Here is a 17965-nt window from a genome sequence, read left to right on the forward strand (position 1 = left end):
CATACTCCATAATATCTGACATGTTCAAGGCAGTTAAATATCTTCCTTATCATACAATGTAAAACACAACTTTTAAAGTGGTAGGAAAATGTACCATGCTAATTTAAAATGTGTTTGCATTTGCCTCTCATTTGTGAGAAAGTGATTTCTGCTGAATGCTAACCATCACAGTTCTTGAAAACAAGCTGCCCCTTTCCTGCGAGTGCAAGGCTAACAGAGCAAGAGCCACACGAATTAAATCTCTGAGAAGAATTCCTGTGTGCAGACAGACTCATGGTGTGATTCTAGACACAAAGCATTATTTCTGGGTGATACCAGTACACCTTAACTTATGGGGAAGACATACTCCATAATATCTTTCAAGTTCAAGGCACTTAAATATCTTCCTTAACATAAAATGTAAAACACAACTTTAAAAGTGGAAGGAAATTTTACCATGCTAATTTCAAATGTGTTTGCATTTGCCTCTCATTTGTGAGAAAGTGATTTCTGCTGAATGCTAACCATCACAGTTCTTGAAAACAAGCTGCCCCTTTCCTGCAAGTGCAAGGCTAACAGAGCAAGAGCAACACAAATTAAATCTCTGAGAAGAATTCCTGTGTGCAGACAGACTCATGGTGTGATTCTAGACACAAAGCATTATTTCTGGGTGATACCAGTACACCTTAAGTTACGGTGAAGACATACTCCATAATATCTTTCAAGTTCAAGGCACTTAAATATCTTCCTTAACATAAAATGTAAAATACAACTTTTAAAAAGGTAGGAAAATGTACCATGCTAATTTCAAATGTGTTAGCATTTGCCTCTCATTTGTGAGAAAGTGATTTCTGCTGAATGCTAACCATCACAGTTCTTGAAAACAAGCTGCCCCTTTCCTGTGAGTGCAAGTCTAACAGAGCAAGAGCAACACAAATTAAATCTCTGGCAAGAATTCCTGTGTGCACACAGACTCATGGTGTGATTCTATGCACAAAACAGTATCCCTGGGTGATACCATTACACCTTAACTTATGGTGAAGACATACTCCATAATATCTGACATGTTCAAGGCAGTTAAATATCTTCCTTATGATAAAATGTAAAACACAACTTTTAAAGTGGTAGGAAAATGTACCATGCTAATTTAAAATGTGTTAGCATTTGCCTCTCATTTGTGAGAAAGTGATTTCTGCTGAATGCTAACCATCACAGTTCTTGAAAACAAGCTGCCCCTTTCCTGTGAGTGCAAGGCTAACAGAACAAGAGCAACACAAATTAAATCTCTGAGAAGAATTCCTGTGTGCAGACAGACTCATGGTGTGATTCTAGACACAAAGCATTATTTCTGGGTGATACCAGTACACCTTAACTTATGGTGAAAACATACTCCATAATATCTTTCAAGTTCAAGGCACTTAAATATCTTCCTTAACATAAAATGTAAAACACAACTTTTAAAGTGGTAGGAAAATGTTCCTTGCTAATTTCAAATGTGTTTGCATTTGCCTCTCATTTGTGACAAAGTGATTTCTGCTCAATGCTAACCATCTCAGTTCAAGAAAACAAGCTGCCCCTTTCCTGCAAGTGCAAGTCTAACAGAGCAGGAGCAACACGGATGAAATCTCTGAGAAGAATTCCTGTGTGCACACAGACTCATGGTGTGATTCTAGGCACAAACCAGTATTTCTGGGTGATACCAATACACCTTAACTTATGGTGAAGACATACTCCATAATATCTTTCAAGTTCAAGGCACTTAAATATCTCCCTTAACATAAACTGTAAAACACAACTTTAAAAGTGGAAGGAAATTTTACCATGCTATTTTCAAATGTGTTTGCATTTGCCTCTCATTTGTGAGAAAGTCATTTCTGCTTAATGCTAACCATCACAGTTCTTGAAAACAAGCTGCCCCTTTCCTGCGAGTGCAAGGCTAACAGAGCAAGAGCAACACAAATTAAATCTCTGAGAAGAATTCCTGTGTGCAGACAGACTCATGGTGTGATTCTAGACACAAAGCATTATTTCTGGGTGATACCAGTACACCTTAACTTATGGTGAAGACATACTGCATAATATCACATTTCTATTATTTATATCCAACTACACCACATAAATCCCCTCTCAAATTCATAACTCACCTTTAAAAGTAGTTAGTTGAGAAAGAAATGTGCCACTCACACAGCAGATTATCAGAGCCAGAATCTCTGAACTGTACACCTCTCAGCAGAACCAGTAAATGGCAATCTTTCCCTCTTCTTTTTCACACATATACATGTTAACTTCAAATCACAGTGTTTCCCACATTTTTTCAAATGGAATCACACATTTCTATTGGTTGCAAATTTCAACCCTTTTCCAAATGATCCCTTTCCCCAACATGACTTCTGCCTGCTACCATAGCAACAGCTCATGGAACACTGGTGTGAGCAGAGAGGTCAGAAGTTCAGCACACAATGTTTCAAATCCAAAGAGCAAGAGTGCTTGACTTTTCAAACCTAACAGCAAATCCAAACTAATGTTCTGCGGGAACACATTTTTCTGAACCAATACAAAACATGTTTTTAAAAATTTAAACATACACCCTAGTTTTTAGTGTTGAATGGTCTGAAACAGCCAATGATTTCTTTTTATTTTAAAAAAAGTATGTAAGCCTCCATTATACAAGTATCTTTCTTTTCATATTGCCATTCTACTGAAAGACACCTTCTGAGTGCATCCAGACCTCCTTGGAAGATGTTCACAGTGTGGATTATAGGTCACAGCTATGTCTTCTGGAGTGAAAAGTTTGCAGAAAAAAGAGGTATTGTGAAAGATCTTGCTTTGCCAAATGTAGACATTAAATGGATTGGTCAGAGAGGGTTAAAGTGGCACCAATTAATGCCTTTGGTGAAAACCTTTCTACATCTCCCACAGCCTAACCTTATTATTGTGCACTGTGGTGGAAATGACCTAGGCACTTTAACTGGGGTAGGTCTGGAAATGCTTATTAAGGACACCTTTCTGCAATTGATGTCACTTTTTCCACAAACTGCCTTTGTATATTCTAATATATGCCAAAGGCAAAAGTGGAACTGGTCCAACCAACATTGTCCACAGATTGACAAAGCAAGAAAGCATGTCAATAAATCTGTCTCTGCTTTCCTCAGAGACTATGGTATGGGTTCTATATACCACAACAACTTGCGTTACAACATGCAAGACATTTATAGAGAAGACGGTGTACATTTCAATGATGAAGGGAACAGAGTCTTCCTCTTGAACTTTAGACTCTGCATCGGTACTTACTTGTAGGTACCAAAAAACACTCTATAAACACAACGGCGCTTTTTAGAGCCACCTAATATCTAAACACTTAATCTTCTTTTTAAAATCTTTTATTTTTTTTTAAATGTTTTACCGTCCACCTCGCGAATTTTAAAAAAAATCTTTTTTTGGGCCCTTCGGGGTCCCACTGTGACCCTCTGACAAACGCTAGGGGGTCAGAAACTCCCTACCCTGCCCCCTTTTCACGTTCTCCTCCTTTCCTTTTCAGTGTGACAGACAAAATGGTGGCCGACACTTCCTGATTTCGACCAATTCGAATGTTTACAGACATACAACAACTAATCAGAATTTCGCTCACGTACGTTAGGGTGCACGTACCGTACGCTTACGGTGCGCGCACGGTACGCGCTTATAGATATTTATATGCTTTTAAATGCTATTTTCTCAGGAACTACTGAACAGATTGACACCAAACCTGCAAAAGGCACTTCCCTGACCTGAGGACTACTTCTCTGCCAAATTTCAAGTAATTCTGTTCAGCCTTTCGGGCTGTACCTTCAACTAAAGGTCCTATGGAAAAATGCATGGGGAAAATGCGTTTTGGGAACCCCTTTTTTCTTGGCCCCCACTTGACGAATCACCCCGAGACTTTCAGGGTAGGAGCTGAGCGGAGCACCCCATTAGTTTTGAAAATTTCGCGAGGATTCGTCAAACGGCGCCAAAGTTATTCAAAATAGAATTTTGAGATTTCCTATGGAAACACGGTCCTAACTATAACTATCTACTGGCGACCGCCAGTAGATAATATATATATATATATATATATATATATATATATATATATATAATCGGGAGCATGACCCACTCGCCAGTCACACGCCTACAGAGGAAGCTAATTCAGCGAAAGCGTGACGACCGAGGAAGGGATTCAGAGGGGTTCACATCCCACTCTGATCGTGCCGGAGGAGGGGCATTTTTCCTGGCTAACCGTCTAAATGTGAGCACTTGCAGAGAATTATTATTCATATGACGGAATGAGCAAAAATATTAACAGTGACTTTCTTGCATTTACCATGAATACATTTTCAAATAACGGAAAGCAATGAAGAGCTATTAAGACTCCATGCCATATAGTCTAATTAATGGTACATGCATTCTGGGACTTGTATTCCGAAAGATACTGTCATGTGACCTTTAAGATAAAAGAGCAAGCATGAACGCACTTTGTTTTAGACTGTCTCCACCTGTGATCAAGGCGATCAATGCCGAAACGCGTAAGGACTATGAGACCTGATGTGCTGCTGTGCCAGAAATAAAAGTCTTTACCTCCGATATTGGGCCTCTCTCTGCATCGTGTCTGTCGACAATTTGATGAGCTGCTCCGTGCTCATTTTCAAAAGAGGCCGCCCTGAAGGGTTGGGGGCTCCTTGTGCTCGGAGGCTGTTTTCTGTGATTTAAATCGGGAGCATGACCCACTCGCCAGTCACACGCCTACAGAGGAAGCTAATTCAGCGAAAGCGTGACGACCGAGGAAGGGATTCAGAGGGGTTCACATCCCACTCTGATCGTGCCGGAGGAGGGGCATTTTTCCTGGCTAACCGTCTAAATGTGAGCACTTGCAGAGAATTATTATTCATATGACGGTATGAGCAAAAATATTAACAGTGACTTTCTTGCATTTACCATGAATACATTTTCAAATAACGGAAAGCAATGAAGAGCTATTAAGACTCCATGCCATATAGTCTAATTAATGGTACATGCATTCTGGGACTTGTATTCCGAAAGATACTGTCATGTGACCTTTAAGATAAAAGAGCAAGCATGAACGCACTTTGTTTTAGACTGTCTCCACCTGTGATCAAGGCGATCAACGCCGAAACGCATAAGGACTATGAGACCTGATGTGCTGCTGTGCCAGAAATAAAAGTCTTTACCTCCGATATTGGGCCTCTCTCTGCATCGTGTCTGTCGACAATTTGATGAGCTGCTCCGTGCTCATTTTCAAAAGAGGCCGCTCTGAAGGGTTGGGGGCTCCTTGTGCTCGGAGGCTGTTTTCTGTGATTTAAATCGGGAGCATGACCCACTCGCCAGTCACACGCCTACAGAGGAAGCTAATTCAGCGAAAGCGTGACGACCGAGGAAGGGATTCAGAGGGGTTCACATCCCACTCTGATCGTGCCAGAGGAGGGGCATTTTTCCTGGCTAACCGTCTAAATGTGAGCACTTGCAGAGAATTATTATTCATATGACGGTATGAGCAAAAATATTAACAGTGACTTTCTTGCATTTACCATGAATACATTTTCAAATAACGGAAAGCAATGAAGAGCTATTAAGACTCCATGCCATATAGTCTAATTAATGGTACATGCATTCTGGGACTTGTATTCCGAAAGATACTGTCATGTGACCTTTAAGATAAAAGAGCAAGCATGAACGCACTTTGTTTTAGACTGTCTCCACCTGTGATCAAGGCGATCAACGCCAAAACGCGTAAGGACTATGAGACCTGATGTGCTGCTGTGCCAGAAATAAAAGTCTTTACCTCCGATATTGGGCCTCTCTCTGCATCGTGTCTGTCGACAATTTGATGAGCTGCTCCGTGCTCATTTTCAAAAGAGGCCGCCCTGAAGGGTTGGGGGCTCCTTGTGCTCGGAGGCTGTTTTCTGTGATTTAAATCGGGAGCATGACCCACTCGCCAGTCACACGCCTACAGAGGAAGCTGATTCAGCGAAAGCGTGACGACCGAGGAAGGGATTCAGAGGGGTTCACATCCCACTCTGATCGTGCCGGAGGAGGGGCATTTTTCCTGGCTAACCGTCTAAATGTGAGCACTTGCAGAGAATTATTATTCATATGACGGTATGAGCAAAAATATTAACAGTGACTTTCTTGCATTTACCATGAATACATTTTCAAATAACGGAAAGCAATGAAGAGCTATTAAGACTCCATGCCATATAGTCTAATTAATGGTACATGCATTCTGGGACTTGTATTCCGAAAGATACTGTCATGTGACCTTTAAGATAAAAGAGCAAGCATGAACGCACTTTGTTTTAGACTGTCTCCACCTGTGATCAAGGCGATCAACGCCGAAACGCGTAAGGACTATGAGACCTGATGTGCTGCTGTGCCAGAAATAAAAGTCTTTACCTCCGATATTGGGCCTCTCTCTGCATCGTGTCTGTCGACAATTTGATGAGCTGCTCCGTGCTCATTTTCAAAAGAGGCCGCCCTGAAGGGTTGGGGGCTCCTTGTGCTCGGAGGCAGTTTTCTGTGATATAAATATATATATATATATATATAAAATATGAAATATGAGATAATTTGGAGCAATTATTGGGACATTGTCAATGCACGCGAAGATCGCAAAATTGAAAACATGCCGTGTCTCAAACAGAACATTGTGTTCTGGGGCTTGCAGGCATAATACAAGCCATGTGACCACTGGGACTACTAATGAACATTACACTCACCTGTGACCAAGGCCTAATGGCTGAAACGCGTAAGGATTGGTTGTTCTTATCTCTGCTTCCTGTGACGAATAAAAGTCAAGCCTGTCGATTAGTCGGTGTTGGGCTCTTTTCTGTGTTGGTGAAAGTCATGCTACCAGGATCTCCATTCCTGGCATCAGAGCCCGCCCTGCAGGACCGGGGGCCCCAAGTAAATGGAGGTGTTTTCCTGATATATATATATATATATATATGTATATACATTTACATATGAAACCAACACCTCGTTGAATCGAATAAGGTGGAATCGGCACTCCTAAGGTTCTTCACTCCAATTTTATTGTTGCTTGAGTGACACAATCATCTACGCATTTCGGCTACCAGACGTAGCCTTGTTCACGGCGATGAGCACCATTAATTTTTTTACTTAAACACAATCTACATTTACTCAAACATAGAAAAAGGACAGCGTTAGCATTTTTACACATTATCCAGTATACATGGGCACCATCTTGGAACATGTTCATATGTGTAGTTACATTGTACCTTCTTACATATAAAAAAAACTTCACAATAGTTTAATTAAAAATGTAAAGCAACACTGTTAACTCCAATTTTTCAGTTGAGTTTATATGTGTAATTAGGCAAGTGCCTATTGGTTCCTGGATGCCACCTTCCACAAACGTTTTCCTAAAAGAAAAACAACTCAGAGGTTTGTTAATGTGCAAAACATGCTAAAGTGCTGATATTATTCTAAAGTGCTTTGTGCAAAAAAAGTGCTTAAAATTCTCATAAAGTACAAATCCATCCCCCTATTTTAACCACTCACAGTCTAAGTACTGGTATTAATCTTCTTTTACTCAGGGCCTATGTTGATAGGTCATCGTTCTGGTCCATCAACTTTTTTCAGTCCCTTTTGCAACGATTAATATATAATTATTTTTTCTGTTACTCCCAGTATCTAACAATAAATAATTAAAAACCTTATTCAACGTGACTAAAGTGTTATCCTTCATAAATTTAAAGTGCAAATTGTGTATTTGTGCTGTCCTGTACTCTATTCAAATTGTACTGCTCTATGATAAATGCGCTTAATGAGATACAGGTATCAATGGAGGCAGGTCAACAATATATATAAATCTTACCTATATCGTGAGGAACTAGTTTCCATAGGAAAAGGGTTTTTTGGCTTACCTATATCTTTGGCGCCATTTTCTGAATCTTCACAAAATTTTCCCCAAAAAGTGCCCACCTCGGTCTAGTTGTACATGGAAAGTTTTGGGGTGATTCATCAAGCTGTAGCTGAGAAAAACATGGGCTCAAAAAAAGTGCATTCCCCTGTGAATACCCGTAGGGATTTTAGACACAACTACAGCCAGAACAAGAACGGAATTACACCAAATTTGACAGAAAGCTAGATCTTGGTCTAGAAAGTGTGCTTTTTGTGATTTGGTGTAAATCCCTTCAGTAGTTTTCAAGGTGTTAAACACAATCCAACTTTTTATATCTTTGGCCACGAAGCCTCCACGAATATTGCCGATCTCGTGTAGAGATCTGATTGGTTGCCAACACTTCAACCAGGAAGTGTTGGCAGCCATCTTGAGACTAGGCCTCAGACGAGTCTTCCCCATAAAAGTAAAAATGAAGGAAATGGGGCAGGGTAGGAAGACCCTGACCCCCTAGCCCTGGTGCTGGGGTCCCCCAGGGACACCACAAGGGCATGAAAGCATTTAAAAAAAAAACTTTTGCCATGAAATCGTGATTATTTGTGAAGGCTCCCATGCTTCTTTATTGATTACCCCCCTGGTGGGCCAGGTCCCAGGGGCATCTTTATATATGTAAAATGGGGAGGGGCCCACATGGCTCCCCTCCCCAAGGGCAATCTTGGCCCCGGTGAACGCCACCTCCCAGTAGACAGGCCAGTGTCATTTAAACTGGAGGGGGTCATGTCCTGAGGCATTTAGAAGCCCCGGGCCACCACCTTGCCGGGTTTTATAAAAAATTGGAAGGGGCCGTTTGTACACACATTCATTGCCTATAATGGCCCCGGGCATCACCATGCCCCCTGGGCAACAAACTAAATTAAAAGGGGGAGGGGGCCATGCAGCTACTCCTCTCTGCCATTTACGACTTTGGGGCCACCCCCTCCCCAGGACTTGTAAAATGTTTAAAAGGAGGGGGGCTGTGCAACACCCCTCCGAAGCCGTTCTAAGTCCCATGGACCACCACCTCCCAGGGACAAGCCCTACATAAACAAAGTAGGTGGGCAGTGTGGCTGCCCTCCTGGAGCCATTAATGGCCCTGGGGAACGTAACTACTGCAGGTTTTGCTCCCTATGTCCCGGGATGCCCACCCCACATAGCTATTTCCTCTCACTTAGTGGGAACTTTGACTGCTCCCGCGAAGCAAGAGAAAACAGTAACTCCATTCCCAGTGGGCGGGATCAGGAAAAATGCTCCCGCTTGCTGGGAGTCGAGTTTTCATCTGTTTCTCTGCCTGCTGTCAAGAGGGCAGGAAAACAGATAACAGAATTGCTCCCACATGCAGCGAGAACCCTTTCTGCCTGCTTCCTACGTGTGGGAGCAATGCCGGCTCCTGCTGGAGGTGGGGAGCTAGCAGGGACCACAGGGGCATTGAGGCTTCCCCCTTGGTCCCCAACATTGTATACTGGATGCTTTTAGTGGGCTCCAGGGCACCCAGGAGTGAGAGGCGGGACCAGGGGGGATGGGGTTCCAAGGGCCTAAATCAGCCTGGGGAGGGGGGCCATGCCGTCTCCTCCCCCATTATGTTCTGGCTGGTCCATTCAGGCCCTGATGCTCATTTTACAGATATTAAACCTCAATGGGAGGCATTTACAAATATGAACATAGCAGGTGCCCCAGTTGTAGCTTCACTTCTGTAAAGGACCAATGATCCTAACTTCCTGGCTTGGCCAAGACAAAGCACATGTGTTTTTTCAGCAATTCCACATTGAAAGATGATCTGAAATCCTTCTTGGAGGTGAATGCATCATTGATCTATTAGAGCGCAATCTGTAGTGACTGTGCAGTGGGTTCTTTCTTGGCTTCTCCCAACGAGAGCAGGTCCATGGTTCTCCCTTTAGATTACAATAAGTGTGCAAATGTACAAATCACCTGAAAGATCCACCCTTTTGGCCTGCCCCGCCCACCTTAGTATTATGGCCAGGTATACCCACCTTTTGCCGGGATGATGGACAGCTTACCAATAGGGCCCCCAGCACGTTTATGGCAGATTTTGGTGGCACTTTCTTGATTTCGAGGAGTATGAAGACATATACACCAAACAAAGAAGCACTTACTTCATATAGTTAAGATGAAAGGCCCTTGTTTGGTGGAGATTTACCTCTTTGTAGTCTTGTTCTCTTCTCTATAGGAGGCTTCATGTTATCATAGATTTCTGGATGCAGACACCGTAGGAACGATCACTTTGCCAAAACGCACACAAGGTCAATGGAGACATTGCCTCATAGTCCATTACGCAGATGTAGTGTAGAATATGCACTGGGCATTTACTCAAGGAGGTAGCACTTAATAAGAAAGCAGTAGAAAGTACTCCAGTTGGGTAGATATTTTGTGCAAAACTCAATCAATCAAGGTTAGTAGAGCACGCTACTCACCCTTGAGGGTTTCAAGACGTGAGCTGCTCCGTTGGGGTCATTCGAAGAGCCAGGTCTTGAGGTCCATTCTGAACTGGTGCAGCGTCGGCTTTGTCAGAGGTGAAGGGGAAGTTCATTCTAGGTCTTGGCTGCAAGGTAGGAGAAGGATCTACCATCTGCTCTGGTCCTGTAGAAACGAGGGACGGTGGCTAGGACGAGGTCGGCTGAACAGAGGTTTCTCTTGGGGTGTGGAAGGAGATTCGCTTGTTGAGGTATTGTGGTCTGGTGTTGTGGAGGGCTTTGTAGGTGTGTGTGAGCAGTTTGAAGGTTATTCTTCTTTCAACGGGGAACCAGTGGAGGTCATGGAGGTTGTGGGTGATGTGGTCATGTCGTGGGATGTTTAGGATTAGTCTGGCTGCAGCATTCTGGATGGTCTGGAGTTTGTGGAGGAGTTTTTTGTTGATTTAGGCATAGAGAGCGGTTCCGTAGTCCAGTCTGCTGGTGATGAGTGCGTGGGTGATGGTTTTCAAGGAGTCATGAGGATCCACTTGAAAGTCTTGTGAAGTATGCAGAGGGTGTCGAAGCATGTGGAGGATACTGCATTGATCTGGCTATTCATGGTAAGTGAAGAGTTGAGTATGATGCTGAGGTTGCATGCGTGGTCCGTTGGGGTGAGGGGGTTTCCGAGGGCAGGGGGTCACTGGCTGTTGTCCCATGCGGAAGAGGTGGAGCCAAGGATGAGGACTTCTGTTTTCTCTGAGTTGAGCTTCAGGCAGTTGTTGATCATCCAGGTTATGACAGCTTTCATCCCTTCTTGGAAATTACGCCTGGTGATGTCAGGTTTGCTTGGTGTGGGAGAGGATGAGCTGGGTGTCATCGGCATAGGAGACGCTGTTGAGTCTGTGTTTTCTAATTATGGTTGTGACGGGGGCCATTTAGACGTTGAAGAGTGTGGGGCTGAAGGAGGATCCTTGGGGTACACCGCATCTGATCTCTGTTGGTTCTGAAAGGAAGGGCAGGAATCATATTCTCTGTGTTCTGCCCGAGAGAAAAGATCGTATCCAGTCTAAATCTGTTCCTCCGGAATATGATGACAACAATGCATTAAATTCTTTGTTTTATCATCGTAGGGGAAATGTCTGGTTCCAGGAGCCCACAGGATGGTAGGCTTCTGGCACTGGGGGAACAGTGAAAAGCACATTGGTCAAAAAAGGTGACAGATACTGCTAATAGCCATGTACAGCCAAGAGAAAATCTCAGTTGCCATACATGGTTTATAGAGAAGAGAGCTAGAAAGAGAATAAAAAATATTGAGAAGTACAAAGAAAACAAAAGAGAGATAGAGAGGAGATGTTCTAGAAAAGGAGAGAAGATTAAGAGAAAGAAAGAAGAGTAAATAGAAAAGGTAGAGTAATAGGAGAGACAGAAATAGGAAGATAGATGCAGCAGCAAATAGGAAAGGATAGCGGGGAAAAGGTTGAGAGAGGCAGCTGGGGCAGAGATTCGGAGTAAACAGAGAAAGTAAGAGAGAGCTTAATGGAGCAAAATTATAGCTAGGTACATGTAGACAAATGGTGATTGGTGATTTTAAGTGGAATTTGTAAGCTTATCATGTTTTGGCTACTACACCTGGGCCAATGTGATTTCAAAGCACGATTTTACACTTTATTTTCTAAACGGGATCTTAGTGAAAGATACACTAATCACCTTGCTTAGTGGTGTTTAACATTCTTATATGGTCTAACCATGTTTACCTGATTCACATTGCTTTTTGCAAATTGCTTAACAATGGCACCCCTCTTTGTATTTGTTACTATGTGCTCTTTGTGAGAAGTGCTGACACCTTCTCTTTTAAAAAGACACACAATTGATGGACGGAATGCAGAACAAATCAAAACATTCACCCCCAGTCAAGAGATCTGGGTTAAATCCATTACTCTTTTGCTCACCATGACACCCCAGTTTAGACCTGGCTATATGCAAATCAGTATTGACCCTGTGCCTCATGGGAACAGTCCACTCCGAACTGCCAAGCCAGGTCCTCCCTGGACTGGAAACAAGCATCCTAGGACCGGTTTCGGGGTTTCACCCCTCTTCATCCAGGATAGCTTGATTCCAGTGGCACAGTGAGCCCAGGACTCACGTCTGAGCATACCTGACGCACTTAGGGCGAGAAAGCAAAAGACACACAATTGATGGACGGAATGCAGAACATATCAAAACATTCACCCCCAGTCAAGAGATCTGGGTTAAATCCATCATTCTTTTGCTCTCCATGCCACCCCAGTTTAGACCTGGCTATATGCAAATCAGTCTTGACCCTGTGCCTCATGGGAACAGTCCAGCCCGAACTGCCAAGCCAGGTCCTACCTGGACCGGAAACAAGCATCCTAGGACCGGTTTCGGGGTTTCACCCCTCTTCAGCCATCCTTAATTTATATATATATATTTTTTAAGGGTTTTTGACCGTGCGCGCATGCGTATGTGCTCCGTGTGCGCATGCGTACGTGCTCCGTGTGTGCATGCGTACGTGCTCCACGTGCGCATGCGTACGTCGTGCGTGCTCCGTACGCGCGTGCTCCTTACGCGCGTGCTCTGTACGCGCATGCGCGCGTGCTCCGGACGCGCGTGCTCCGTACGCGCATGCGCGCGTGCTCCGGACGCGCCTTCTCCATACGCGCATGCACGGCAAGTCATGTGATTAAGAAACAACACTATTCATTGGTTTATAGTAGTTTCAGGTCATGTGATTAAGAAACAACACTTTTCATTGGTTTATAGTAGTTTCAGTTCCAGAAACTTCCAACACCTCACCCACTCCCCTCATTATTTCTTCTGATTCCCTGGGAGAAGGAGCTGAGCAGCTTTTCCGGTACTCCAGTACTTGAGAATGGCAGAGCAGCAGTCATCTTCTGGGAGTGAGCAGGAGACCCTTGTGCTACAGAGACAGAGGAAGCAGAAAGACTCTTTTATATGGCAATTTTTTACATTTCCAGAGGGGCAGAAGAAGGTGAATGCTCCAAAAGTCACCTGCACTATTTGTGGTGTTGTCTTATCAAGAGGAGATCCTAAAAAGAAATACTCTTTTAGTATTTTCACTATGATCAGGCACGTTAAAGGAGTACATACTGTGGCTTTTGCTCGAGCTGCTAGAGACAACCCTCCAGCAGCTCAGCCGAGCACATGAAATGAAATGAAATGAAAATGAAATGAAATGAAATCCAATTTATAAAGCGCTACTAAGCCCAATGGGCGTCAAGGCGCCTAACCCAATAATGCTAGTTGAGACACATGGACGTGCTTACGGGTAGGCCTTAATAAAACACCACGTTTTGAGCGCTTTTTTAAAAAGGGCTAATGAAGGTTGGGCCTTAATCTCCGAGGGGAGGGCATTCCGTAATCGAGGGGCCACATTGGAAAAAGCCCTGCTGCCCCATCTGACTTTCTTGAAGCGGGGGACTACAAGAAGATTCATCTCAGAGGAGCGGAGACACCTGCCTGGGATATAGCAGGTTAATAATGAACCTAAGGCATCCGAGGAACCAGCCAAAAGGGCTCCATACACCAAGCACAGAAGTTTGAACGAGATCCTGTGCTGGATTGGAAGCCAATGCAGACTTTTCCTAGCCAAAGTAGCCGAGGAAGCGTTAGGTGCAGCTAGAACAAATCTTGCTGCAGCATTCTGCACAACCTGAAGGCGATGGATGAGACCCTTGTTAATATCTGCATACAGTGCATTACAATAGTACAACCTTGAACCCACTAGCGCAACCACTGTCTGCTTACGGGCCTGGGGGGAGAGATAATGAACAATTCTCCTAAGAATCTTAATAACCCCCCAGCAAGTGGCCACCGTTCTATTAACCTGGAGAGTCATGGTCAGTGAGGTGTCAAATATAATGCCGAGGTTCCTAGCAGAGTGGGATGGAATGGGGCAGGTTCCCAAAGATGGGGGCCACCACTCACTAGACCAAATATCCTGATTGTTACCAAAAATCAAGACCTCGGTTTTATCGCCGTTCAACTGTAGGGAGTTCTGGATCATCCATTCAGAAACTACTTGCATGCAGTTTCTAAAGTTGAACGCGGATGTACTAACCGAGTGAGTCAGGGACACCATGATTTGGGTGTCATCGGCGTATGACACAACCTCCATCCCCTTAGATTTCACCAGCCTCGCAAGTGGGGCCACGTAAATGTTAAACAGGGTCGGACTCAAGGCCGACCCCTGTGGGACCCCACATTGCAAGGATTTGGCAGGGGAGAGGAACTCTCCAAGCTTGACCTTCTGCTCTCTTAGATCTAAAAAAGAGGATAGAAGGCTCAAGGCCGGGCCTGCTACTCCTGCCTCCCTCAGACGAGATGTTAAAGTCGAGGGAGACAGGGTATCAAATGCTGCTGTTAGATCAAGAAGGACCAAGAGAGTCGTCTGACCTTGATCCACCTTCGTTCGGATATTATTCACCACCATAGTAAGTGCAGATTCCGTACTATGGAATTTCCTGAATCCATGCTGGGAGTTGTCCAAGTACCCAGAGGAATCCAGGAAGGCAGACAGATGAAAATTAAGGTGGGATTCGAGCATTTTGGCTGGGGCCGGCAGCAAAGATATAGGTCGAAAGTTTTTGAGCATTTCTGGGTCCAGAGTAGACTTTTTAAGCAAGGGCTTCACTATAGCCTTTTTCCAGGCTGCTGGAAAAGTACCCTGAATCATAGCACCATTCATCACCTCCAACAGAGGCGGTAGTAGTGTATCCCAACATGTTTTCAACACTTTCAGGGGACAGGGATCCAAGGGAGAGGCTGACTTAGTCCTGTCCAGCAAAAGATCCAGCTCAACAAGGGAAAGCGGCGGGAAATGGGTGAAGATCTTAGAGGGATCTCTGGTCCAGGACTCCAATTGAACAAGGGCCAAGGGGGAGTGAGTCCCCAAGGTACTTCTCTGTGTTTCCAGAGCAAGATAGATATCCTCGATTTTATGGTGGAAGAACTCTGAGATATTATTACACAGCTCCTGCGAGCCTACCACAGGATCAGGCACTTGTAGGGAACAGAGGGAATCCACAATCTTAAAAAGTTCCTTGGATGAAGTAAGGAATGTGGTAAGGTTATCGAAGAACTCCTGCTTTTCCTTTATCACCCTGACCTTGTATTCTCGCAACAGACGTTTGTGTGCCTCTCCTTCCATGGGGTTCCAGAATTTACGCCATCTTCTCTCCTGTCTCCTACAGCTCTGCCTCAGGAGCCTTAACGGCTCGGTTAACCAGGGAGCTGAAGGTTTGAGCCTTGCTGAATACCGGAGGGATGCAGGGGCTAGCACATCTACAGCTCTAGTGATAGAAATAGCGAGCTCTTGTGCCGCTTCACCAGCATCCCTGGTAGAAGAGTACAAGGTTCCCCTTATAAAAGGAGCAAGGGCTACGTTGGTAATATTCCTATAGCTCCTTTTGGGTTCTCTATTAGTGGAATTCAGCTTAGGCGCCCCTAAGGGGGAAGATGCCAATTCTAGAGGCACTGCCAAGTGGTCAGACCAGACCAGAGGCAGGGGGGGAGCAACCGGGATTCTCGGATCGTTGGTAAACACCCCGTCTAATATATGACCAGCTCGGTGGGTTTGACTATTCACCAATTGAGTGAAGCCACACGCGTCTAGCGAGTCTACCAAGGAAAGCGTATCCTTAGACCCCCGGTCATCCAAATGAAAGTTTAGGTCCCCAAGTATGGTAAGATGGGATTTTCCAAAATAGGGTTCCAAAATTCTAAAGCGCTCATAACTAAAGTTGGATCTGGGTCCAGGAGGTCTATAAAGAAGGATGCCTGTAAAGGATACCGATGGAGAACAGGAGATAGAAAAGTACATGGCCTCGAAGGAGTCCGAGGACTCGGACAGGGCTCTAGTACTACAGGCAAAAGAAACTTTATAAAGAATTGCCAGCCCGCCCCCCCTACATCTAATTCTATCAAGTCTATGTAGTGCATATCCTTCAGGAATTGCCATCACTAGATCATGACCGGATGAGTCCGAGGCCCAGGTTTCTGTCACGAACACCCAGGAGGGATTCCTAGCAGTCACAAAGTCATGAAAGGCGACATTATTTTTAATAAGTGACCTAGCATTAACTAGGAAACCCTTACTAAATTGGGTATGATTTAGTGGAACTAAAGAGGAGTGTATTGACCTGATAATAGAGCAGGAGGGCAATGGAACCTCGTAACAAGTATGGCATATAGAGGAGCGTAAAATGCCCTTAGGCGTAAAGCTATGATGACAGGCTTGTGGAGCAGCAGCTCAGCCGAGCACATCATCGGCAGCTCAGCCGAGCACTTCATCTGCGGCTGCAGCTTCACCTGCTTCTGTTCCTCTGGATATGCACCCTCTGTTCAAGAGGGTGCATATACGGTTCAATGCGTGCAATGCTCTTCTCTCTTATGGTGACACCAGCATTCCCCTAATAGAGAGCAAGATACAGCAGCACACATGCGGCACCCCATAATTTTTTTCATTTTTTTTGTTCCTCTGTTCCTCAATTAACACAACGGCTCTTTTTAGAGCCACCTAACATCAAAACACTTAAATTTGATTTTTAATTCTATTTTTTTTAATGATTTTTTTCCACAGTGTGCGCACCTCGTGACGGTGCGCGCACGGTGCGCGCACCTCGTGATTTTTTTAAAAAAAATAAAATGTTTTTTTCACCCTTCAGGGTCCTTCAGGGACCCCCTGACAAAAGCTAGGGGGTCAGGAACTCTGTACCCTGCCCCCTTTTCTCGTTCTCCACCTTTCTTTTTCACTGTCACACACAAAATGGCGTCCGACACTTCCTGATTTCGACCGATTGGAATGTTGACTGACATCTAAGCACCAATCACAATTACGCTCGCGCACGTTAAGGTGCGCGCACGGTTCGCGCTTATAGATATTTATGTACTTTTAACTGCAATTTTCTCAGGAACTACTGAACAGATTGACACCATATATGCAAAAGGCACATCCCTGACCTGAGGACTACCTCTTTGCCAAATTTCAAGTAATTCTGTTCAGCCGTTCGGGCTGTACCTTCGACTGAAGGTCCTATGGGAAAATACATGGGGAAAACGCGTTTTGGGACCCCCTTTTTTCTCAGCCCCCGCTTGACGAATCACCCCGAGACTTTCAGGGTGGGAGCTGAGCGGAGCGCCCCATTAGTTTTGAAAATTTCGTGAGGATCCATCAACCGGCGCCAAAGTTATTCAAAATAGAATTTTCAGATGCCCTACGGAAACACGGTGCTAACTATAACTATCTACTGGCGACCGCCAGTAGATAATATATATATATATATATATATATAACCTACTGGTGGTCGCCAGTAGGTAGTTATAGTTAGGATCTATTTTTCATAGGAAATCCACAACATTCTATTTGGATTAATTTTGGCGCCCGTTGACGAATCTTCGCGAAATTTTCAAAACTTTTGGCCAGCTCCGGTCCGCTCCTATCCTGAAAGTCTCGGGATGATTCGTGTAGTGGGAGCTGAGACAAAAGGGGTCCCAAAACGTGTTTTCCCCATGTAATTTCCATAGGACCTTTAGCCGCAGCTACAGCCCGATCTGCAGAATGGAATTACACCAAATTTGGCAGAAAGGTAGACCTTGGTTCAGA

Source organism: Triturus cristatus, chromosome 8 (assembly GCF_964204655.1).
Source record: "Triturus cristatus chromosome 8, aTriCri1.1, whole genome shotgun sequence".
Classification (NCBI taxonomy): Eukaryota; Metazoa; Chordata; class Amphibia; order Caudata; family Salamandridae; genus Triturus; species Triturus cristatus.